At 42.3% G+C, this 25,533-nt stretch overlaps 1 protein-coding gene across 15 annotated transcripts in view; it reads left to right on the top strand.

Moving 5' to 3' along the window:
• ADGRL3 (adhesion G protein-coupled receptor L3) overlaps nt 1–25,533 on the top strand; it is a 493,129-nt gene that overhangs the window by 68,659 nt on the left and 398,937 nt on the right. For all 15 annotated transcript variants that reach the window (XM_058025189.1, XM_058025176.1, XM_058025182.1 and 12 more), the window contains exon 2: nt 21,378–21,444. The gene's annotated coding sequence lies outside the window, so the exon portion shown is untranslated. The remainder of the gene's footprint in view (nt 1–21,377; nt 21,445–25,533) is intronic.

Genomic DNA, 25,533 nt, shown 5'->3' with positions numbered 1-25,533 from the left:
CACTATTGCCATCCTGACCCTTTCCTGCCTGTACAGTTCCCATATTGGCTTTGAAATGGTCTCCTGTGACTGTCAGTCTCTGCAACGATTGATGGGTAACGTGTAACTTACTCCACTAATGGGCATTTTGCATTTTTACTTCATTACTGTCTGCAGGTGCCTTGATTTGGGAACAGTCCCAGTCTATAAACTCATTATTTGCTGAAGCTATGTTAAAAAATTAATGGAGTAGCAGAAAACCTAACCTGGCATGCCCTTGAGAAGTTTGAGGTGTTATTTCACCATCAGGAGCCATTGTTGAAGCTTCCCCAAACTTTGTTGCATCCTGGCTTGAACAGATATACTGCAACAAAAAGCCAAAATGTTTGCCTGAAAGTCTGCAATTAGCCTTGCTGGGGAATGGTTATAGAACATATTAGACTGAGTCGCTCTTAAATAATCTTCTTAAAAGCAAATTCATCTGGTTCTTTGTTTCTCTAAAATTGCCAGTTACCATGACCAACAGGGCTCCAGTGACTCTCAGGAGTGTATCATTTGTATAAGTGATTGGACATGAATAAACAGTGTTTTATGATTTGGTATAATAGCTAAAACACAAGCTTGCTTTGTGGGAAGTTGGCAATGAAAGGGATGTACATGTTTCCAGTGGCCACAGGTGCTGCTGTGCACTGGGGAGGCAGCACATTGCCCTTTCTTGTCCCTTGGGCAATTTCCTCAGCTCTTCTCTCCGTGACTTTGGTGGTGAGGCAAGAGCAGGGCATGGCTGGGTATTGCCTGGGGCATCAGGGACCTTCCACTCAGGACAGAAGGAAGGGTCATGGTCCCTTTCAAGAGAAAGCCAAACATTGTGTCCTTATCTTTTGTGGTTTCCCTGGGTGGCAGCTTATCTGATAACAAGGGACTCAGACATACCTATTTAATCCCAGGGTCTAAAGGATGAAGCTTTTCTGTATTAGCATAAAAGGAAAAAAAAAATGACATGCCTTCTGCATGTCGTATTTGACTTTCACTGGCAGCTTCTGTTTCTCCAACTGTTGGTTGCTAAAACGTGTGTTTGTTGTGGGTGGAAAGCAGGGTAGTAAACACATGAACCTCTCCAAACATCAAGAAAATTCGGTGTCTCCCCCCACTCCCTATTTTGAATCACAAATCCATGTTTGAAAAATATGAAAATCCATGTTGTATGCCTGTGAAGGATAAGCGTAACTGTAAGATCCTGTGAGCTTAAGCTTAAAATCTTCATGTTTGATACTTAGAATGGTACTTTGCCACATACCTTTCTGTAATTTTATTTTTAAAGTAGATGTTCCTATTCTTCCTTCTCCTGGAATTAACAGTCTCTTTGTCGTAATGATCAAGGTAATTCCAATAAGAAAAAAAAATCACATGAATTTTAAAAATGGTTGAAATTCATGCTTGCTTTCTTCTTTTCACCCTGCCCCATGGAAACGATTATAAATGTTTGAGAAAATGTGTGGTTATGCAGGTCAAATTATCCTTCAACAATGATTTTAATATTTCGAATCTTGCTCTAATACTCCTCTGTCGGAATGTTGGAGTCTTAAATTTACTGATTTTTTTTGTCACTTCATTTTCTGGCTACAGGAAGCAAGTGCAGCCTTCAAAGGGCAGGAGCAGAGAGGGCTCTGTAAGCACAGGACAAGTCAGTCAGGATGCTGTGTGCCTGTTCAGTGTGCAGGGTGTGTGCTGTGACTGAAAAAGGCACCAAAAAACAGCATTCTTGGTGCATCCTTGCTGATGCTCCTCACTTTGGCTGTCCTTTTTTTCCTGGAGCATGAAGAACTTGGTGTGGCCATGCCTTGTGTTCCATGCTGTGACTCATCAGTTCCACTGCTCCCTCTCATTCCCGAGTGCTGCCTGAAGCACTTCCTTGTGGCACTGCATCCCACCACTGCATCGAGGAGGCTCCTAGCAAGGTGCTGCTCATGTCATGGTGCCCCTTCTTGGGCAAGGACGTGAGGTAGCCAGACCCCTTCCAGATCTGTTCGAAGTCCTGTAGGAAAAAAGGTGGAATTTCTACCCTTGGTGGAAAATTGTCTGGGATCACCTGCTGTAGCAGATGAACATCATTGTCCTGATCTCAGTTCTTACTGTAACTTCTTTTTATTAAGATCTGAATACAAAAACCAACGTAGATGGTTATAAGATGTTACTGTGCAGTTTGTTTCTCCTAACTTACTAGAGTGTATCCTTGCCCAAGGCAATACAACATGCTGTTGGATTGTCAGAGTGGAATTGTACCAAACATGAAAAAGAAAGGGAAAAAAACCCTCTTTATTTTGTATTGGCCTTAAATGCAGCAAGATGGTGAAGAAATCCAGTGTAAACCTTTAGGCAGTCTGTGCCTTTATTGCAGCCCTTGAAAATAATCCAGTAAACAAGCAAAAGGCATAATTTGGAGTGAATAGTGAAATGCTGTGTTTCTCTTTAGTCAGCTCTCTGCAGCCTTCAAAGATAGGTTAAGTGTCTAGCAAGAAGGAGGATGTGTGTAGTGTATAGTCAAAGGGCCATGCTTTATCCTTAAATTGACCTGATTGCCTAATTATTATTTTTCCCCAACCAGCTGCAGTTGTAAATACCACCTAAATATGGACTGGAAGGGTTGGTATCTGGTTTTGCACGGCTTGCTTTGTGTTTCTCCTCTGTCCTTCAAAGATTTGCTGTTGTGGCTCTGTGTTTTCCTCCTGCAATCATAGAAAAAACCCCAAACCAAATAGTTTTATCAGGGGTATGAGAACCTCAGTGTCAAACTGCAGACTTGGTAGTAGAATATTTAAAATATTTTCTGATTTAATTTTTTAGAATGGTACCTGTCAAGTCAACAGTTCATCCTTTTAAGAAAGCCTTATGTTTCCTAGTCCTAAGACCATGGAGTGTCAGTTGTTCTGAATATACATGCCCACACACACACATATATATTTATCTATATCTACGCATCTAAATATGTGTGTGTATATATATATATGTATATTCACTAGGAAATTTAAGTAAATCGGGTAAGTAATCATCTCTCCTCTTCTCTGGAATCATTCCCTCTCAGCAAGGCTAATCTGCTTGGTAGCAGAGGGTAAATCCTTTCTGAAACACTTCCTGAGAGCCAAGTGCTCAAGAACTTGAAGAAAGCCTGAAATCAGTGCACTGTGGGGACCTCAACCCTGTCCCCTGGTAATTCCACAGTGCTGTAACTTCACATCCTGAACCCTGTCCCACTGGTGTAAGAAGGGAAAATGGATATATAGTGAGCCCTTTTACAGTATTTTGTATTCCCTTGGCTGTTGGCCTCATATTTAATACCAGCAAAGTGTTGAAATACTGAGGATGTGGTTAATGCAATTTTGACTCCTTTGTGCTGTTTGTTTCAGATGTATTGCTATGCTCCAGAAACAGTCATGAGTTTGAGTTTATTTTCTCCTGACTATTGCAAAATATCTATCTATCTGTGTATTTGCTTGTGGGACTCTGCAGATGGGGAAGTCAGGGTTGGAGAACTGTACCTGCTGGCTTCAGGTTTGGGGTCAGACCTGCCCTCATAGAGAGTCTTGTGCTCTGTTTATTTGAAGCACCAGCTCCCCTGACTTCAGTTGTGGGTTTATGTGCACTAAACTTTTGCAGTGGGAATCCTCAGTTCTCACTTCAGCTTTCCTTTATCTTTCTGGAAGTTCAGCTCTTACTTCAGCTTCTCAGATATACTCCTGTTGGATGGGGGGTTGCCCAAAAGAGAAAAAGATGCTGCTGCTGACTGGGAAGGCACAAATGCTTTGAGCACCTTCTTCGTCAGGATAACTCAGGTTTTCACAGAAAGCTCTTGGCAGTGTGTGCTTTGAGTGGAAAGGGGCAGTGCAGACTGCCATTCAGGAGGAAGGAGAAAAGGCATCTGAGAAATAGCCAGCATCATTCGTATGGGAGCATCCAGTTTAGGAAGGCCAGAGTCGTGGATCAGTTCCCTTTGCCAGGGACTGCAGCAGAGAAGTTGGTAGGTTTCCACTTAAGTAGTCCTGTGTGGGCCCAGGAGTTGGATTTGGATGATCCTTGTGGGTCCCTTCCTGCTCAGGATATTCCATGATGCTGTGATTCTTTGAAGTGCTGCTGAGCGCCCTGTGCCTCCCAGCGCTTGCCTTCTCTCATCTCCCTGGGTGCTGCCAGCTCTGCCTGCTGGGCTCTGAGTGCCTCCCAGCCCTGCCACATTCTGCTGAATATGCTTTTTCCTTGCACAGCTGCGCTCATTTGCCTGCAGTGGAGTCCCTTGTGAGGCTCCCTGCCTCAGGAATTCGTTCATCAGCCTGCAGGATTCAAAAATAGCATCCAACCTTCTGCAGGGACTCCCTGGCTGGAGTAAACAGAGCAGCCCCGTGCCATGACTCCGCACACTTCAGTGGCCAAGCATCTCCTCTGGGCACTTTGCTCTTATTTACCTGTGAAAAAAAACTCACTGGCACTTGGGGTTCTTGATTTCTCCAAGGCCTTAAGCTGCCTTTGGCTGACTTCCATGCGCAGCGGAGGAAGGAAGGGAAGCCTGGCTGAGCAGTGCCTGCTGACCTTGCCATGGTGACTCTCCTGGGGAGGGAAGGCATTTTTGGTTCCAGATGCAAACTGGCTCCACACAGCTTGCTGGGGCTCTGTGGCTGCCTCCCAGTCGAGTTGAGAAGTTATGTGAGTCCAATTTCCCTGCAGAGGAGTGCAGTGCTGCTGCCTCCCTGTGCCAGTTCTTCCTCCCTGGGAAATGAAATACCTAAAAGGTATAAAAACTTCGTGTGGACTCTGGAAGCATGCCTGTGTTTTGGGGTCCCACTGCTTTCTCTCTTTTATGCCTTACTGGTATTTATGGAGATTTTTTTGTTGTGAAGGAATTGGAAAGTCTGCTCAATCCTCCCTCCTAAGTATGTTTTCCCAGTGTTGTCTCATTTCCAGGCTAAGGCATAATGTAGTTATAAAAGCCTCCCCCTTGGGCTCACCAAGCAGTGTAGCATATTTTTGGCCTTAAGCAAGGGGAACAGATGATAAGCTGAAGCCTAGTTATCCTTGTGTTGAAAGTGCCAGAGTGGGGCCAGCAATCCCTGCTGCTGTGGGTATGAACCTGCTGCAGACACCTCACCTTCCATTATTCTGTGCCCCGTGCCAGCTGCTTCTTTTCAAGGCACTGCAGCATCCTAGGAAGTTGCTCTGCAGGGGAAGTGATCAATGTAGAGTCCTGCCTCCACCTGTCCTTGTGAAGCAAAAATGTTAAATGTCCATTTCTTGTAGTGGTGAGAGATGTCATTTTTCTCCTCAGTGTTTATGTGTGCATAGTTTCTGTGTTTTCTTTAGTTTTGATAGCAGGAAAAGTGCTGACTGATAGATACAGATCCCCATCCTGATTTGGCTTTTATGTGAGGACCACTGCTCTTGACTTCAGAGGGTTCTGAGAAACATTGGTGGGTGAGAATGCGTAGGTATGGTGCAGGTCAGGAGAGGAAACAGGAGAAAAAGGATCATTGCAATGTAATATCTGCAAATCAATTCTCTTTTCCCTTTAGAGGGTTCAGCCAAATTGCTGAAGCCTTCAGCTTCTGTTCCCAACAAAATATGAAGGTGAAACCACTATGCTAGCCGGGAGGAGCATAGCTTTGGGAGGAGCACCGGGTGCACCCAGCAGCATTGTCCCTTGTGCCTCACAATTGCCTGTTGGTACCTGGAGTTCCTGGAAATCTGGCTGTGCTGCTACTCCTTGCTGAGGCTTGGTACATGCAGGAAGCACGCAAAGTCCTACTGTGACAACTCTAATGAACACAGGGCATTATTTGGGAGGTTTTCTGCCTTCTGGTCAAAAATGCCAACCTCTTGGTTGCCCTCACAGACCTGGAAGCCTTGAAGCACTTTGAGACTTCCTGCTGTTGCAGGAAATTCTGTTACAAATATCCCAAAGACAACTTCAGAGCAGTATGGCTCTGATTGCAGCATAAGACTATCAAATGGTTTCTCTAACCCTTTGATTAATTTTACCCTTTTTCTGGAAACAGGGGCCTGTGCCTTGCCTGCCTGTAGGGGTATACAGTATGAAGGTGGTATAGAATGTAATCTTATCCCCCAATGAGTTGCTGCTGAACCAATTACTAAAGATCAGGAGCAGGCCTGATGTTAACAGGCCACACCTGCAGCCAATAAGAACAGTGTTATAAAAGAGTGGATTGGTGGGATCAGGAGTCAGATGGCTGCTGCAAGGACCAGGAACAGTCAGTGCTTAGAGGAGCTGCCTGTGAGAAACATCGAGGAGGTATGAAACTCTGGAGATATGGAATCCTTGTGCTATAATGGTAATAGAACTCTTGATAGATAAGACAGCAATGGATCCCTTGCACTATAATGATAATAGAACTCTTGATATATAAGACAACACCTGCCTTCCATCCAGTCTAGTTAAGTCCCATGGGAAATACCAGCAGCATTAGTGCTTTCAGAAAAGCAGGAGTGTCCTTCGGTTTGTCACAGTTCAAGGGAATGCAGTTGTCTTTTCCATGTTCTTGTCTTTGTAACAAGTGCTTGATTTTGTGATTCCCCTCCTTAACCCCCTGGATTGGGAACCCACCTGGGCATAGGTTTATATGCTACAATATAGGAAAGACAAATATTTGGCAGATGTCAGAAACTCGGTTGTCCATGTTGCAGTGATGCTAAATTCTCTACCTTTCTCTACCTTTAATATAGCCTCTCTTTTATTAATTCCTGATGATGTGAGATGTACCAGCCCCTTTCTGGGCCATTTTCCTTGCTGTGTTCCTTGCTGTATTCCTCTTGGTGTAGTCAGCAATGTGCAAGACAATTGCAATTATTTACTCTGCACAGTGCTGTGATTAAAAGGGAAAGCTAACTTGTAAGCATCTTCAAGGATAAGTCCTCTATTATTTGGGAAAAAAAAGAGGAGCTGCTAAAATGCTCCAAAAGATCTTCTCTGTAAAATGTTTTATTTATTTGGCTTTATCCCCCCTTTTCTTTGCTATTTAGGTGGATAGAGTAATATTTTATGAGCTGTGTTAACTAAATCTTAGCTGAGATGTGACGCCAAGGTGGGGTCTGCTGTGAAGCAGAGATGAACAGCAGCAGGATTTTATTGCATTGTGTCCAGAGCTGCTGCTGATGTGAAACCCTTGCAGCTTGCTAGTGCTGAGGTGGTTGTTGGCTCACCAGGGTGCAGGACTCAAGTCAGGCTGAAGGATGTAGATACTCAGGAATTAGAGGGCTGCAGGCCTGCTGAGCAGGACCACAAATCATGCATTAACTTGAATTTGCACAGTGCTCTGAAGATGATAAATGCTGCCTAAATGTTCACTTGGGCTTCAACATGAATTAAATCCAATAAAAACATGGTTTGGATATTATTTTTAAAACATTGCAACTGGACAAAGAGTTTTTGTAGTGGTTTTATGGTTTTGTTTATTTAAATATTTATGAAAAGTATGGGGAAAAGATTTCATTGAGAAAGAGATCTTGCAGTATTCAACTGAGATGTGTTCATATGTAGTTCTGTGGTGTAACTGCAGCACCAAACCCTGCACATTCCTTTGCTTTTGTGGCTAGGGTAAAATGTGTATGATGACACTGAGGAGTGCAAACACAGTGAGATGTAGCTCTCCCCTGACCCTTCAAATTTTGCCACAGGAGTTGCCACTAATTTCCCTCTTTCTGGAATGAGGCACAGACTGACCAGCAGTGACTGCACTCACTGTGGCTGGAGCACTGAGCTGAAATCCTCTGGCTGGTGTTACACAGAAATCCAGAGCACCTGAGCCAGAAGTCCCTTCCAGCCTGGAAATGGGAGAAGGTGGGACAGGATTCTGGGGAATGCTGCTCAAAGCTAGGCTTGAAAACACAGCCTTGCAAATCTCAGATGTGCTGAAACAGCCAGTGGCTCCTCCCCAGATGTCCTAAAACCCCTGTGGATGTTCAAAGCTGTATTGGGAGTCTTGGCCACTTTATCCAGGTGACTGAAGGTTTTAGGACCAATTTGGGGAACCTCAACCTGCGTTTCTGGGATGATCAAGGCCTGACATGCAAGGACCTATAAGATCTTAGCAAATTATATAAATTTATGAGGAAGTTTGTTGGGTTTTTTTCCCTCCCACTCCCAGTAAGCCTTGCTGGGTAACACAGTCCCTCTCAGTTTAATGTCTTTGTGCTCTTCATCCTCCTACTGTGCCGTGCAGAATCCCAGCCTTTAACATTTTTCACCTTGTTGGATTCGCTGTGTCTATTAGTACAGAGGATGAGTCATCTGGCATAGTTAAGTGCAAACCTTGGGAGAAGATAGCTCTAAAATTGCCTTTTCTACTGGAAGCTGATAAGCTTATTACATATGCAAAAAAGGATACGTTTATCAGGCAAAGCCAATATACGACTTGGTAGCAAAGACCAGTCGGAAGTACGAAATATATGTAACGATGAATTTAAACACTGTGCTAAATCACAGCTATGCTGTTTTATTAGACATTCCTTCCTCGACTATGAAAGCTTTAGCAATCATATAAATCTGTCTCTTAATAGTTAGCAGTTACAGTCCTTTATAATTTATTTATCGGATACTGCTCAGCAAAAATGCACCTTCCTGTCAGCTTCCTTTATATACTACATTTTGTTCAATGCTGCAAGCCCAGATTTTTTGCTATGTTCTCTCTGCTGATGATGTGTGAATGACTGAAATACAGTCCAGAAGTTGTGGAGACAGGTCTTACAAAGAGCTCCTTGGTGCTGCTGGCGCTAAGCAAGGGTTTGAGATGGGCTTCTGCAAGCTGCTTCTTGCATTTACCTTGAAGGACCATCTACTCCTCAGGGTTTGCTTAGCACTGTGGGCACTGGGACCTCTTAGAACAGTTCAGAATGAACATGAAAAATGTGTATCAGCCATCAGGGGTTGCTGGTATCCCGGTTCAGACCAGTTGCTATCATTTTTATCACCCTGATGTGATGTGCTTTAGTGGAGTCACTTGTTCCAGATGTAGGAATAGGTGTGAGTGTGTCTGATGAGCTAATAAACTAGCAGATACATTTGAGGATGTTGAGCATGAGTTGTGATGCTGGTCAGGTGTGTGTACAGACTGCCTTTCAGGGTGGTTCTCTCCTCAGCTTTCATGGTCTGGTGTGAAGCAGCCACTGACATCTGCGACCTGCCATGGGTTTGTCCATCCTTCTTTCCTTTTGGGTCGTTAGTGTCTCACCAGCACGTCCAGTCAATCAAGAGAGTGTTTCTCAATCCTAACTCTACCAAATGTGTTTTAATTTTTCTGCTCAGGATTTTTACTGGTAAATCTAATACTGGATGAAAGCATGCTGCCTCTAAATATTCTGCTAACTGACTAGCACTTTTTTTTTTTGTTCCTCATACTGTTTAAACAGTTCTAGTCTCCTGTTGTCATTCACTTGATGCTTTTTCAACCAATATTCTTGCTCTGGTGAAATGCTTTGGGTACTGTGTCTCTGTTTATACTTGTCCATATCAATGAAGAAGCACCAGCAGGAATGGGGTTCCCCTGTGAGGTTCAGCAGAGGGCAGATTCAGAAGATGCATTTCTCTGTGGTGTTCAGCTGCTGAGGCTTTTTGACCAAATGACCTCTGTAATGGTTAATGCAAAAAAAAAAAAAAAAAAAAAAAAGAGGGAAATTTAAAGCACTTCTTTGTTCTGATTACTAGAGGTCTGCCTTCTTCATTTCAGGTCAAACCATTAGTAAGATCTTCTCTTCCATATTAAGGAAATCCTGAGCAGTGCTCAGCTCATCATATTAAGACCTGATTGTTCCTTTCATATATCTAAACATAAGCCAATTGTGAATGAAACTGTGCTCTCCTTTGAGACCTCCATGTGCAGAATGCCCTTAAAGGCTCACCCAAGGAAAGTGCACTTTTTCTTAATGTATTTATTTATTTATTTATTTTCAATTTGAAAAACGGTTAATAATTTATGTGGCTTGTGGAAAACATATCAGCCAAAACCAATATGCCTAGAAGGTGGTCAAGTTTTTACTATTGACTTCAACTGCAATTTTCTAGAAGTAGAATATCCATAATGTGGGCTTGGAATGGGTAAGAAAACCCCACCCTGTTAATTGGTGTTTTTGTTATCAAGTATCATCACACAGAAGTTTTGATTTACTCGAAACCAGTGTCTCTGCCAGTTCCTGCAATAGGTTTTTTTCACAACCATCCCATTCAGTGGGTCTCTGTAATTTAAATAAGTAATTTAGCTCCTTAAAAAAGCATATGATTACCTGGAATACTTTCCTGCATTTTTAATTTGCTTTTGCTCGTGTCAGACTACTGATGACATTGCAAAATGAAATGAATATTTGATTGCAGAGTTTATAGCAAATGCAGTTCTAATTGCTTAAGCCAGTCATGTTTATACATCTGATGCCATCAAACTTCTTTGGGAAAAATACAGCAAGACCCAAGTCTGGCAAGGGCCCTTAACCACATCCTTAATTTTCATCCACACAAGTTTGATGGAGGCTGCTAGGACTTCTCAGTTGTTTGAGGCTGAGAAGGTGGCTGGCTTGTTTTCTTCATGCAGGAGTAATGCTGAGGTTTACACCCCGAATTAGGGATGGTGTGGCAGCATGAGCTGGTGGGTCCTGGTATCTCAGAGCACATGTAGAGTTAAACTCATACTTAAACTGTGCAGTTGGTTGCTTTGCTTAGTTAAATGCACCCCTCAGCTGAATGAGAGGTGCTACTCTGAGCATCCATCTTGTCTGAGATCCAAGGAGAGGCCGGGAAAGCGGCGGTCTCGCTGTTTGCTCAGGCGTGGCACATGCCAGCTTGGCAACAGGGGGACTCTTCTGTCACGGGTGTTTAAGCAAGTTATTAAAAACTTATTCTTGTCCTTTCTGTGAAAAATTGTGGGAGATGATTTGAGAGATGATTTGTTTATGCTGGCTAACTGCAAACAAGACTGTATCATTTACCTTTTAAAAAAAAATTACTGTGGAACCGAGAAAGGATATTTTAAAAAGTTAAAAAAAAATTAAATAATTTAAGCTGTTGAAAAGCAGTGAACTTCTCAAACATACAGAGAAAAATGTGTGTAAGTGAGAGGTGCTTCTGTGCTGCTGCTGGAAAACTAACAACAATTAAAACACATTCATCTATTCCAAAGGGAAACCCAAAACTGGCTTGCTTATTAATTACCCTTTCTGCATAATGGCACATAACTTGAGGCATTTGTTCTGAATTCCAGAAGTTTTTGTGGAAATGGAGCATTACCCTGTTGCTTGCCTGGAATTGAGCAGGTAGTGGCGCAGCGCCTGGTTTAATTGAGAGCCCTGTATGGTAGGGAGATGCTTCACCTGCATGACACATGTGAAAGCCAGAGGCTTGAGTGTCTAAACCTTCATTAAAGCTGTTGCAGGGTGATGCAGGAGGATAACTCCTGAAGAGTTTAATGGGATTGCAGGTGTGTGGCAGATATTGTTGGAGGCACACCATTAAAGGCATGAGCACCCCATGCCACAGAAGTTTCCTGGACACCTACAGCAGCTCTTGTTCCCCTTTGGCTTGGGATGTGTCTGACACTCGATCCTGGAGCTGCCAGGAGCCAGGGTCCGTCTGCTTGTAATCTGTTCCACTTTCTGGTGCAAAGAAGAAAACACTTCTAATGTGAAATCCATTTTGAAACACACATTAAAAACAAAAAAAAAAAAAAAAAAAAGCCCCTACAGCTGTTTGAAAGCTGTTCGGAAGTATGGCATATTAGAAATAGTCCCAGCTGAAATGGATTAGCAGGCAGAGTTCAAGTGAGGAGGTCAGATTTGTAAACTGAATGCAATTTATCTTGTGGCACTGCAGTTTATCACATGGTTGCAGGAATAAAGAAATGCCACACACATGCACATATTCACACCTAATAATTTAAGAAAACTGGTGAAGGTCTTAAAAGACATTAAAAGGCTTCTGATGACATCATGCTATCTGAGGTAATAAAACAAAGATGGTTGAAGTCAGTTCCAAAGCAGCTGTAGCCAGAGATGTCTTTATATGCTAGTCTTTATATATCTTGCATGTCTCAGGGTAAAGGTGATTGAACCCTAATATTGTGTAATAACTGTGTGAGGAGACACTGATTAAGGTTTTTCCTCTCACGGATTTCTTCATGCTACTTTTTATTTATTTATGTTACATTTACAGAGATTCTTTAATGTCCAAATTAGCTGCATTTATGGGTCTGTAAAACTTGTGGGATGGTTTGCCCTGTAGAAAATCAAAAGAAAGCTTTTTCAAAGTGTGGCTGTGTAGTTTCCTTGGAGCCCCTCTTTTTGGGAAAATTTTATTTTCTGCTTTAGAAGGAGCAGGAGCCTTTATTTCCTTCCTTTTTAAGATCTTCATCATGAGCTGGAAGGGTTGTGTAGCAGATTGTTGGATAGTTGATTTCATGAGGGTGTCTGCATAGGGACCCTCTGCTTTTCTGGTGGCTTCGGGTCCTGGTGGTACAGAATTTCCAAGGCTCATGCTTTGTCAATGCTGAAAAGTTGGCAGTCTTCTCTGGTGGTATTTTCCCTGACAGGATGCAAGTCTCATAGAATGAGCTTGTAGAAGGTGCTCTTGAAAATCTGGTCGTATTGGGACTTTTAGATTGGACTGTGTTGTCTTGAAGCAATGCAGCCTGTTAATATTTTTTAGTCTTGGTTATGAATGTCATCTAAGCTTGGGCCTGTGTGTTCGGTGTGCTCTGATGTGGGAAGGTATTCTTCTGTCCTTCAAAAGAAGCTCACTAATGTCACCAAAACAGAAAAGGTGGTGGGCCTCCTTTTGGAGGAGGACTGTGACTGCTAAGCCACTTGGAATTAAAAAAGGTCAGGATAATTCTGCATTTTAGTCACATTTGGTGCTCAGTTTAATGATAAGGACATTTTTTCAATGACACTTTAGGTGGTGTAAACTCTAGGGAAAGACGGTAGTGTCACATTAATAATAATTATTTAGAAGTGTGACAAACTCATCTTGAGCAGCCTCTATTAGACACAATTTCGAAATGAAATTTAAAGTAGAAGGTAATTTCTAGATGCAATTAAAAACTTGTCAGAGTGGAGAAGCAGCCACTTTCTATCTCATTTTGATGGTAAGCACTGTAATGAAGTGGCTCAGCCTGGCATTTTCCTGCCTGCAACTTGATCATGGACAATCCTAGTGCAGTATCTGATGCAGCTGCATTTCTAATGCATTAAGCTCTAAATGTTCTCAGAGGCAAAATACCCCAGACTTGTTTTCTATGATAATTTTCTTTTAAGGGTGTTTTTTTAAGCAAGTCCGTGAAGCATCAGTACCCCTTATTCCAATTACAATCATTTCAAGATGTGATCCCTGCAGAATACTATGGAGTTGGTGTGTTTGCAGCTTTTCCTTATCCTCACATGCCAGTTGCTAGAGGGATAGTAACTGGAGCGTGGAGCCCTCCTTCTAGCTTGCCTTTCCAGGCTGCATAGTTCCAAACTCTTCTTTTGCTTTTGCCTGCTTATCTTTTATATTACTGAGGAATTTGATGTGTGCAAAAAAAGCTTCAACCACAGCCTTGGTCTTCTTTGGTTTTAGACCAAACCCATAGTGTTTTGCTGTTTATGCATCCCCATTCACCACTTCCAGTTACTCCAATCTGCTTCCAGCCCAGACAGCCTGTGTAGTTCGGCCATGGATGGGCTTTTAAATTTTGGCCATCTAGCCCCAAGGATGAATTTTTTTGTTCCCCAGTCTGATTTTGCCACCTGCATATCTTAGGGCCTCATTTCAAGTTAATAATCTTGGGTGAATGGTATTAATGCAAGAATATGATGGGCCTAAAATATGCATTATATGCTGGTGTTTTTATCTTGACAGTTCTCACAAGAAGGACATTGAATAGCCAGTCTATGAGTGTTTTGTCTCGATTTCTCACCAGGCTGGCTTTTTCAAAGGAGCTAGTGGTGACTAAGCAGAGAGAGCTCATTTTAAATCAGAATTACTGAACTTGATGTCCCTCAAACCCTCAGCCCCACTGACCATGCTTAGATAATATCTCAGTTGACACTAAGTGTGTGACCTGCAGTGAGATCTCTATAGGACCATCCCTTTCTGATGCATTTCCATGGTTTAGGATGCCCTTGGGCTGCAAATTGTGGCAGACCTTCATGAGTGCCTTCCCAGTGTCAGCTGGGGCTAACAGCAATACAAAAATCAATTTAGCATGGAAAAAAAGGAAACCAATATGCCCTAAGTTTAGATGCTGGTGTCTGGTGAGATTTTTGATTTGTGTGTGTTGTTTTGGTAAAGACTGGGAGAGTTATAGGTTTGTGCAGTGCATTTTATGGCATATTTAAATGTCTATAACATAATTCGCTTTACCATCAGAAGGCATAAATGTCAGCCTATTGACACATTATAAAGACACAAATGGAATGTAGCCTGGCAGACTGGTGCTGGTTTTGAGGTTTAATAGTACATCTGTATCATTTATCCCAGCGGGAAATAACACAGGATGTTGCCTTGTAATTTTTTACTACTGTATAATAAAATGTAACCACAATAAATGGTGTCTAAGCAAGTAATGCAGCTGATTCTGGATTTTGTCCAGTGTGCCTTTACTACTTAGGTTAGTTTTGCCCCCCTACAAGTTTAAGCAAGATGGGATTTTGACTGGATACAAAGGGAATGTGGATCTCTTTAATGTGTCACATATATATCCATAGAGACCTTTCTATGCATTCCTCCTCCTAATTGGCTGCTGTTAACAGTGTGCCGGTTCATTCCTCTTTAAATCACTCCCATCCTAAGTTGAACTGTCCTTGAAAGGGTCTGTTCTGCATTTCTGTACTTCAAGAATGTCTTTGCAGGTTGATTGCTTTCCCAAATGTCCTCTCTGTGATTCGGTGTTATGTGCAAGCAGGCTTTTGATAAAAACTCCAGTGGCGACATTTCGAAGTGTTATCAGACTCATGCAAATGAGAGAGAGCAGGGATTTTGTGTGCTTGTGTTGGTTGAAATTAACTTATGGTACATTCCCTGCTCAGTGCTAATGGGGCATCCTGCACACCTTTCAGCATCCTGGAAGGCACTGTGTCCTGCCTGGTGCTGGTCCTGTGCTAACTTCAGTGTCTGGGCTGCTGCACTGCTGCAGGCTGGAATTTATTTTTTTTTTTAAATGAAAGCCATGAGAAGTCTGAAAAAGGAGTCAGCACCCAGCTAGGCACTTCTGCAGGGGCCTGATAATGCAGACGCGCTCTCTGGTTGCTTTGTAACATCTGTCCGGCAATGTTCCAAGTGAAGAAAAATATGAAAACATTATTCTGTGAGTATGAGAGGGCTGCACATTTGTAAAAAGACAATTAACATAGAAATGAGGGAAGCTTTTGATTCATCAAGTAGATTCAACAGACTGTGTCATTTCCTTGATTTTCATTTTAATTAGGATTAATCAGTTTTATCTCCTAAGGTCTTTGCAGAGAATTTACACGAAACAGAAGATTTTGGTCAGCAGTGTGCCAGTGTAATAGCCCCTACTTGAAGAAATCCAGCTGTGGCACGTATAACCAGGATTAGATTTGGCAGGGCTCCAGGCTCTCCTCTCCTCTCTCATTAAATGCCTTGCTGTTGCAGGGAGCTCTCTGGATCTTCCAATACCAGGTCCTGGGTTTCACACAGCTGCCTGGTTGCTTGCTTCAAAAACCACTTGGAACCAGTATATTTATTGGAAAAAAAATCATCTCTGGGATACCAACTTGAAATAAAGGCTACTCTCTGCTTCAAAGACAGGCTCAAAAAGTCTCGCTTAACCCCTGCACCCATTGGTCCTGACAGCTGGGAGCTGGAGCCAGCTGAGACAAAATGAAGCTGACCTTTCTCTCTTCAAACTCAATATATTTAACCAGAAGCATTTGGGTTTGGATGGAGCTTCAGATGCATTAGAAGTGGAGAGTGAGGAAAAGGAGCCAAGTAGTTCTATAGGAAGGAGAGCAGCAAGTCAGTGGCCTCGTAGGGGAAGCAGCAAGGTTTGAGTGTGTTCTGCATCCTGCACAGAAGAAGCAGGACTCCAGCACGCCCTGGGTGAGGGCTGCTGTCTTGGTGTTGGGCTGTGTTCTCCTTCTTCTTCTTTTTCATAGTTTTAGAAGTCTGTTATCCCACCAAGGGGAAAAAAAAAAAAAGAGTCTTTGAAAATGGTAACAAAACCAAATGAAATCTTTCTGGTTTAGTTATTAGATGTATTTCTGAGTGGATTAATTTCATAATGGAAATTAGAATAATTTGCCAACATGAGAAACAGTTTATTATTATTATTTTCAAGTAGCTGAAATAGACATCTTGCTACAAAAACTTCCATATTATGTGGAAGTGAAAATTTAGCTTCCAGTTTGTTTCTTTAGTGGAGAAGACATAATTGTTCCAAAAAACATAAAATGTAAATGTTTTCCTATTAATCCTAAAGAGAACAATATTTCATCCACGTGGGTCCTACAACAGTAAAAAATCAAGTGTAGGCTTTAAGAATCTTGTACACTCAACAGATTTTAAAGCTGTTAAGTGTATGAACAAGAAGAAAATGGAGACAGAAGGCAAAAAGCGCTGAAGGGAAAATCCTACTGAAAGCTCACAAAGCATTTTCAAGCTTACAGAAATGACCTGCTCTGTTCCTGTTACACAGAAGTGTTAAAATGAGAGCAGGCGACCCCTTTCCCCCAAATCATTCATCTGTTATGTCTGCGATGTATTTAGACTGAATCCTTTCCCAGATGCTGCGGATCTGCCGGTTCCAGGGGAAATTAATGGGATTTTACCATTTGCTTTGAGGAAAAGAGGACTGGACTTTCTCCTGCTGTCTTTGGCAGGAAGGAGCAAGGGCTTTCCTGTCTGCTCTCTTTAAATATTGCGTCTTTTTAAGCTTTTTTTTGCCAGATAGCCTAATTTGTGTTTCTGCAATATACCATGTTGGAAAATTACAGAGGTTAATGTACAGCACTATGATACACAACCATAATGGTAGACTCTAATGTTTTTTAAATGGTAAACCAAAGGCATTTGTAATATGAGTTGTAGTGAATTGCCTGCACTTCTTGCCAGAGATTAGTTTAGCATTGCTTTTAATATTTTATGCACTGAAGTTGTTTGCAAAGACCAAAAGCTCCACTCACTTTGCACGCTTGTGCTTTGTTCTGTCCCTGTACAAAGCACAACAGAACCACTCTCTTGCTGATTAATTGTATGTCAAGAAGTTCTATCAAATTACAGTTATACTGCGTTGGAAAGATTTTTCTAGTAATCAGTGAAGATTACATCAGGTTTATGGTGTCATAACTGAGCCAGGTAGTTAGAAATCTAACCTTTCGTAATACCACACGTTACATATTAATGTTTTAAATATCTAAACCACACATGAATGACGTAGGACATTTTTGCTTTAAATGTTACTGTAGAGATTTGGCGGTATATAATCCCATTAAAACAGAAGAGTGCAAGATGAAACGATTCATTTGCAATTATAATTATGCATATTGAGATTGACCATTCTTTAAAAAAATTGGAAGTGCAAGGTTGAGAAGGGTGCTTGAGCAATCACTCTTGGTTGAGAGCATTGATGGAAGAATAAAAAATTTGAGGGGGATTGATTTGTCAGTAATCTGCATGAAAAAGTATCGGAAGCATTTCTTTGGAATGTGAAGGGGAGGTAACCCTTTCACTGTCATGGTTAGCTTTGCTTGGAGAGCCACCTCAAAAAGACATGATCAAAACCAGAACAGCAAGTAACACTGAACTACTTCACCTGCTCTTGATAAATAAAGAGCATTAGCTGATCAGTGTAGTATTTGAGAGTCAGCATGGCCTTATGAGTTCTCCAGAGGAGGTGAGTTTTGTTCTAGCTCTGTCAGAGGCCTGCTTTTTGACCTTGAGCAAAAATTTTTTGTCTCCTTGCCTTTCTTTCTGCTATTCCTTGATTGCCTTGTCTTTGTGGAGGATGAGCTCTTCAGGAGAGAGATTTCTTTGTGCTGTGTTCTGTGAACAATGAAGCCTGAGCCTCGCCAAAGCCTCTAGGGGCATCTCTAAAAGAAATTATAATTGTTAGCTTTAATCACTTTCATCAAAAGAGCTTGGTAATGGAGGGTGTCAGTGTGGAGGATTTGGAGAAATCTGTAGGGTGCCTGTTAATTAAGTCACCGTGGGTGAAAGCTGCTGATTGGGTTTCCTTGGGCTGATGCAGAGATGCTGATGCCCAGGAGCAAGGCAGAGCTGCTCCATGTGGATTTTCATCCCCAAAATCATGACGCTGGCGCTGGGTGCTCACTCCTCTGGTTCTGTACAGCCAGAAGCGAGGTGCTTGGTACATTTTAGCAAACAAGGCTTTTTCAGAAGCCTCCTACTGGTTGCCTAAAACTTAATGTTCTTTTTTGTGGGTCCCTCTGTTTTGAGTACTTACAGCAGAAATTGGGCTGCTTGGCTTTTTGCAGTGGAGACAGATCCTTGAGAGTGAGTCATCCCTTCTTGATGGATTCTCCTCCTGGCCTTTGCTGTTGCCAAAATAAAGTGTTTATCATTGCTCTCCTTATTAGCAGCTTCTGGTTTGGGATGGAGGTGCAACAGCATGCCAGTTTGCAGATTAATTACCCTTCTTGTGGCATCTTGTGATGCAAAGCAATGTGCCCTTGTCCTCTGCATTATTCACCATAGCAGAGAATTTAGAAATATTTAGCCAAAATAACACCACCATCAAGTTAGTAAAAGTGGGCTATGTTAAGTATCTCCATTATTCATTTAGCAGTTGCATTTAGCAACTTGGCAGGTGGAGCTCCGGAGTAATATGGGATGAAGCAAGGGAGGGAGGTGATTTCCCCTCTCCTTAGCAGCCTGAGAGAGACCACTTTCCAAATCGTCCAAGCAGAGTATGACCAGGGGAGAACTGGGGAAAAGAAGCAGCAAATGCTTTCTGAGCAGCACTGTAGGTTTGAGGGCAAGCTGGTTAGTCAGGTGATCTGGAGACCAGTAAAGGGGATCAAAACAAGGTTCCCTTGCATAAAGGGCAGGAGCTGCACTGCTCTGAGTATTAGTAGGAGTCAGAGGTAGAGCAATGCCTCTTTCTTTAGTGTGTTTATTCTCTGTTTTAGGGCTAATGCCAAATCCCTGTAGTTCCTGCAGTGCACCATTGCCAGTGAGCGTTGACTCTCTTACAAGTATTTTGCAAGATCTTTCCTCTTGCAGGAATCCCTGTATGGTTCCCTTCCAATTTTAATATGAACAAGAATTCCCCACTCTGCGTTTGAGATCTGCATAGAAATGTGCATGTGGCAGAGGCCAACTCAAGGTTACACATTTGGCATTTGGGAAGGGAAGGCAAGAAAAATTTACCAGTCAGTACACTCACATTATGATAAAATAAAGGTGAGCTGGGAGAAGAGCATGTGCTGAATCCTAAAATGGCACAGAAGAGCCATAAACCACAGTATGTTGTGCCATCTCTAGTCCTTTATGCTTCAAGCAGAAGTGAAATGTGGAGCATCATAAATGAAACGAAGATCTTGTTTTAATTTTATTTTAAAAGCCATTGCAAGGCAATGGGGTAACAAACATTAACTTCTTTAAACCAGGCAAATTTGTCTGCTCTGTACTGCTGCCATCAAATGAGAATTATTCTCCAAAAGCCTCTTGGAACCAGGTAAAGTTTTTGCTATAAAGCACAAGTAGAGTAGTCTAAACAAATTGCATTTTTCCTGGAAATAAAGTATATGGATGTCCTTATGAGGTGTTGCCTGGTCTGCTCTACACTACTGAAACTGTATATATTTGGTCAAAATCCAAGGCTAAAAATGGGTATAGTCCGTACATCTAGAGACTTTTTCATTTGTACAGTGAGGAATAATAACTGGCCTTTCTCCGAGTTTGCCTGTAAATTTCCTAGGCGATCCAAAGCCTGTTTATTGCTTACGGAGGCAATTTTGCTGACAGTCAAGCTGGAATAGGTCTCTTTTTCTTCCAGAGCATCCATACTTGCCTATTATAGAGAAATCACTCAAAAAGCAGCATGCATGCTGGACTCTCAAGCCTTGTTTTAAGTTTTAATTTACTTGTCTGACTTCCAAGGTTGCTGAATGCAAGCAATTGCTCCTTCAGTACATAAATAAGATGAATTATGCGTTCGGGACCAATGCCTCGGCCTTGTTCTTCTCGTGCTCTCAGGGGAGGATCTGCTGAGGAGTGCTTAGAGCTGGGGTGCAGCTTTCTTTTTCTGTCATTGAAAATTAAAGCAAGACCATTCTGGATTGGCTCAGATGTGAAACTGGAGCCTCAGGAGCATTTGTTTTGGTCTGAAATTTTTGAAGGTGTAGGGTGGTCCAGAGTGTGGAACCATGGCAGCAGAGTGAAAGCTGTGCTAGAGCCCTGGTTGGGAAAGGCTTGGGGACTCACTGCTGTAACTGGAACAATTGGCCCCAATGTAACACTGGTTCCTTTTTTAATCAGACTTTAAAGCTTTTTTCATTTCAATACACTTTGTTCAAACAACATGATCTGTGTTCTCCTCTACAGGTTGCAGAAAATGAGCTGGGTTTGTAGATGATGTTGGAAGCAAAATTCAGGCAGGACTCATTGCTGTTTCCCTTGCATGGATTTTTAATTATATTTTCTAATTGTTTCACTGGGTTGGGATGAGGTCCTGGGGTCTCGTGCCATCCAGCTTGACTCTGACAAGACTGATTCTCACTGAAGTTTCATTTGTGTCAATCCCAACTGTGAGGAGCAATTTTTCATGTGCAATTAATCCTAATAAAACCAACACTTCCAGGAGGCTGACCTGGATCCGTCCATTTCATTGTTTTGTCAATTAATGTTATATTTAGCATCTAACACTGTAATTAGAAGAAAATACTGAAGATGTAAAGGGACAGAGAAATTTTAAGTTGTAGCTGCCAAGGAAAAGGAATTACTATCCTTTCAATCATCATTTATTTTAACTTCTTTTCAAACTAGATGTTTTTTATTCTGGTGCAGTGACCTCTAAAAACCTCTGAGAAATTGTCTGGTTTAACAATAGTTTCTCCGGATCACATTGGAGCCTGTTGTGGGAAGAGATACTCACATACCTGCATGTGTGTTGGATATCAACTTACATCTCTGAGGTTTTTTTAATTATTGGCAGTGATATTGCCCACCAATTTTTCCTCTGACCATTGTTTTGTATGTGTTACTACTGTTTTCCCATGCAGAGATCTACTTCATAGACATTAAAAATTCTTAATTTTCAAAAATCAGTTCTGTTGACCAAAATCAGTTGCTCATTGCTCTATTCTCTGGTAAATGCATAGCAGAAAGTTCACGAGTGCCTGATATGTCCTCAGAGGCCAGTATAAACATTTTTTAATTGTTTTCTTTTTCTCTTTTTTTCCAGAAATGTTGAATACAGTACTCTGCAAAAAATAACGTGTGGATTTCTCGAACCTGAAGAACAAGAAAAGGTAATTACTGGACCATACTGTTGAGCCTCATTTGTTTGCTGTGCTAAAATATTTAGACCTGATCACGTTGCATGAGCCTCCAGCACCATGTCTGCATATGGGTTTTGTGTATTTTCAGTTATGCAGGCGCAGTTGTTTCATGAGAATATTCCTTTACGTAAAGGGAACAGGGGAACAAAAGCAGCAGAGCATGAAAACGCTGAAGCAAATGGTAGGGAAGAGCATATTGTGAATATTTTCAGTACATACAGAAGTGGAAAGGGTAAAAGGGGAGGAAAGAGATATCTAGGCTTATATGTGCCAATGGGAAAAGGGCTGCAGACTTGGCTGTGTTTGCAGGGCTGCCTGGTGGAGCCTAGCAGCCTGCTGGGCGAGTGTCAGAGGAGGCTCAGTGAGGATCAGTGTTACAGCAGCCTCCTCGTGTTTCAGTGACCGAGAGTGGCTTGTGGGGTGCTGCACCCTGCTCCAGAGGTTGTGAGCTCCTCTGCTGCTTGCAAGCCTGCCTCTTGCAATCCGGTTTCTCCATCCTCCTGGGTCGTGACATTTTGTTGGTGCAGCGCAGCTCGGCAGGGCTGTGGCTCAGTTGCTGGTGTTAAACAAAATGCTGTTCATCAAACTTTCATGAGACACTTTGCCAGGGGCTGCATCTTGAAAGAGCAGGCTCCAAAAAGAGTGAGCAGAGCTGTGCTGCTCCGTACTGCTGCCATCTCCTGTATTTTCTTCTACCTCCTTTCCAAGGCTGAGAGGTGAGCACTCCTACATGACACTGAGTGGTTTTGCACTCTTTCCTCCTTGGAGGAAAACCTGGGCAAGGCAGGCATGGCCATGTTGAAGAGTGGTGCTCCTGGTTCAGCTGGTGCATTCCTTCAGCTGTGTGGTCATCCAGAAGAGGGACCAGGAGCTCACCTCTGCCTTAAAGTCTGTGTCGGGCATGATTCTTACTGGGGTTGAGCTGAGGAATCTGCATGAGCTGAGCCTTTCAGTAAGTTTTTGTTGTAATTAATGTAATGACTTTAAAGTAACAACTGCATCAGTAGATATAAGTATGAGGAACAAAATGAATATGTAATGTGAAGGTCTGTAAAACTGAATACGGCAAAGCAAGCCCAGTGAAACTAAAAAACATGGATATGAAGAGAGGGACACAGCAGATGTGGCTGGGGTCAGGAAACTTTCAGTATGAACAAATGACATGTTTTACAAGACACTTAATTTCATTGCTTGGATTTGAAAAATGCATGTGAGTGACATCTTGTGTTCACTACATCTGCAGTGCCATACTGCTGCTAATTAGCACGTGCATTTTAGAGGCAGTATGAAGCCAACATGAGAAACACAGGCAAATCATAGGGTGGAACAATTCTGCTTTCTCCATTTATCAGCATTACCATTTTCTGAAAGTCCGTCTTTCCACCCTACAAATAGAAGTGTAGTCTCGGGAAGCATGTTGAAAAATACTTCAATGGCCTAAATTTGCAACTTGCATGGAGCCATTTGTGTTTTTCTTGTGGTGCTCTCTGCATTCATCAAGTTAGTGCAAAATTATGACAGCAGAGGAAAAAGAGCAGACAGAAGAGGAAGCTGTTGGACCAAATAAATGCTTGGTCAAAGTGCATTAAACTTTTGGAGAACTACATTGTCCTGTATTTGGGGTCAAATTGTTTAGAAATACCTTCCACCTGCAAACAAATGGGATTCATTTTGTTCGATACTTCCATTTGGATTTTTAGTGTAGTTTAAACTTTTGTAATGCTTTCTGTTACCATCACCAGCTCATTCTCTCCTGTGGGACTGTCCTGTTTGGGTGTTTGACATTTATAGGAGATGTAAGATAACTGTACTGGGAGTCAAGCAGTTCAATGCTCCAAGTATAAGTCTATTTATCCATGCCAAAAAGAAAGGTTGAAAAATCAGATTTCTTTAAAATACTGAGTTTTCCGGGGCATTAATGGAAAAGTGGTGCAGATTACATTATGCCACAATGTGTTGGCAAAGAAGAAGACTCCACCATACTGTTGAATACCTCACTGGTATTTCACTACTCTTTTATAAGAGGGTGAAATATTAGCCTAAGTTATCCATGCAATTTAAAATTATCTCTACAAATTCAGTCATTTATGTTTATTTATGCTTTTTGGACAGGTGTAAAGAGATTTTTGAAAAAAGCAGTATTTCTTTTTTGCAAATAAGAGATTAAAAACATGCCAACATTCATCATGGCTGTGTGCTTTCCATGGCCTTGAAACACAGCTACCCACGCTATTGCAATGTGGCTCAAACATGGGAATTATTCCTACTGGGTTTCTAGAAAGCTATAGGTGTTGTTTTAAAGTTTCACATAGGCAATATTGTAAGTAGGTAATGGTACATATGCAGAAAAAAATGGCTGCTCACATTGTTGTATTTGTTCTCTTCTTTTGTGAGGTCAGGTAGTCACACACAATTTTTTTTTCATCCCCTGAACAGGATCCCACAGAGTCATTTAGCTCTGTCAGCTGTGTGAGCAGAACAGCCACGAGCTCTTCTATTCCTCCAGACTGCAGTGGTGTCTCTTTATTTGGTGCTGCATGGCGCTTGGTTGTGATGGCTGGGCTAGGGGTGTATCAGATGTATTTCATTGCAGAAGATGCAGGAGCTGCTCTGTGCATGCGTCAGCCCCTAGGAAAGGCCTTGCCCCATCTTACAGAGGCAGTGACTTTGATGGGGATGTTCTCTCCCATGCAGTGGGGCTTTTTGCAGATGGAGTGGATTTAATGCTGTGCTGCTGTTAGCATCAGTTACTGGGGTCCAAAGCTGCAGAAATTGAGACTGTGCTTTGGCTTCCTGCGTGGCCAGACCAAGGAAGAAATCCCAAGGCTCAAGGGCATGAGAAGCACTCTCTTCTTTTGTTCTCTGTGTCTTTTTTTTTTTTTTTTTTTTTAACTGGCTGGCCATGACATTAAGATTTCTAATTAATTTAGAAACCACAGGCAGTTGAAGAGAGTGAGCAATGTAATAACTGGGCCATGGGGCAGAGTAAAAGCACATCAATTATTCAGGCAGTTGCTGCTGCTTATTCCCTTCCCAAAGCTGGGCTGGCTGTCATCGTGTGTCAGTGATGCTGCTAATGCCCTTCAGAATTTACATGCATAAATAGTGGCCTTTTAAAATCTGCATGAGGATAACTGTAGTATTTTCAACAATAGCTTCCAGCAGCATGCTCTGTCTAGCGGGGCTCCAACCACTATTTTGGGTGCCTTGTTCAGAACTGGGATCTTGGCAGGTGCATCCTCCAGAAGCCTCTGCTGTGGAGAAGTTGCTCCACAAAGAGATTGAGGGGCAGCCTGAGCAAAGAAGGAAACAGTCCTGCTTTAAAATGCAGGTGGTGTCTGAGAACATTCTCTGTGTTGGTGAGTCCAGCATCTCTTACACCTCATCATCCCCTGCTTCTATTACTGTGATGTCTCTAGAGCATACTCTGTGAAGATGCCGCTGGGGATGGACCCAGTGCGGTTCCTCTTCAGGTGAGGAGCAGGAAGCATCCTTCTTCTCCTCGCTGCTCTGGCTATTGCAGGTCCTGCACTTTGAGTGAGCAGTTGGAAAGCTGAAATAGAGGAAGGTTCTCCTACTGCCAAGAACTACATCCACATGACTGGCCATGATTGTCTTAAATGGGTGCACCTCAAAGTCTGCTGTTTGGGATGCCACAGGGAGCAACACTGATTCCTGCACTGGGCCAGTAAGGGGAATGAAAACCAGGGGACCCATTGGATTTTTTTGCCATGGACTACAAGTTGAACAACAAAGCCTTATTTTTCTGTCTGGTTGGTGTGGTTATCCCTGCTGCTGGAGGCAGCCACCTTGCTTTTTCAAAAGTGAACTAATTTGTGAAGGCAACGAAATAAAATGAGCCTTGCTAATTATGTGTTGTGCCGGCGAAATGACCAGCTTGGGTTTGGAGAACGCTGGCTGTAATTAATGGTGAAAGGCTTTTTCTCTCATCTGTGTAGCCATTATGAATCACTTCTCCCCGTGGAAACTTCTAAATCTGTCTCACTGGGGAGCCTGAGGAGGAACAGGTAAAATGGATTTGCCTTAATAGCTGCAGTT

The sequence above is a fragment of the Melospiza georgiana genome, chromosome 5 (genome assembly GCF_028018845.1).
Source record: "Melospiza georgiana isolate bMelGeo1 chromosome 5, bMelGeo1.pri, whole genome shotgun sequence".
NCBI lineage: Eukaryota > Metazoa > Chordata > Aves > Passeriformes > Passerellidae > Melospiza > Melospiza georgiana.
The sequence above is the reverse complement of the archived record's forward strand: the minus strand, read 5'-3'. Positions and strand labels throughout refer to the sequence as shown.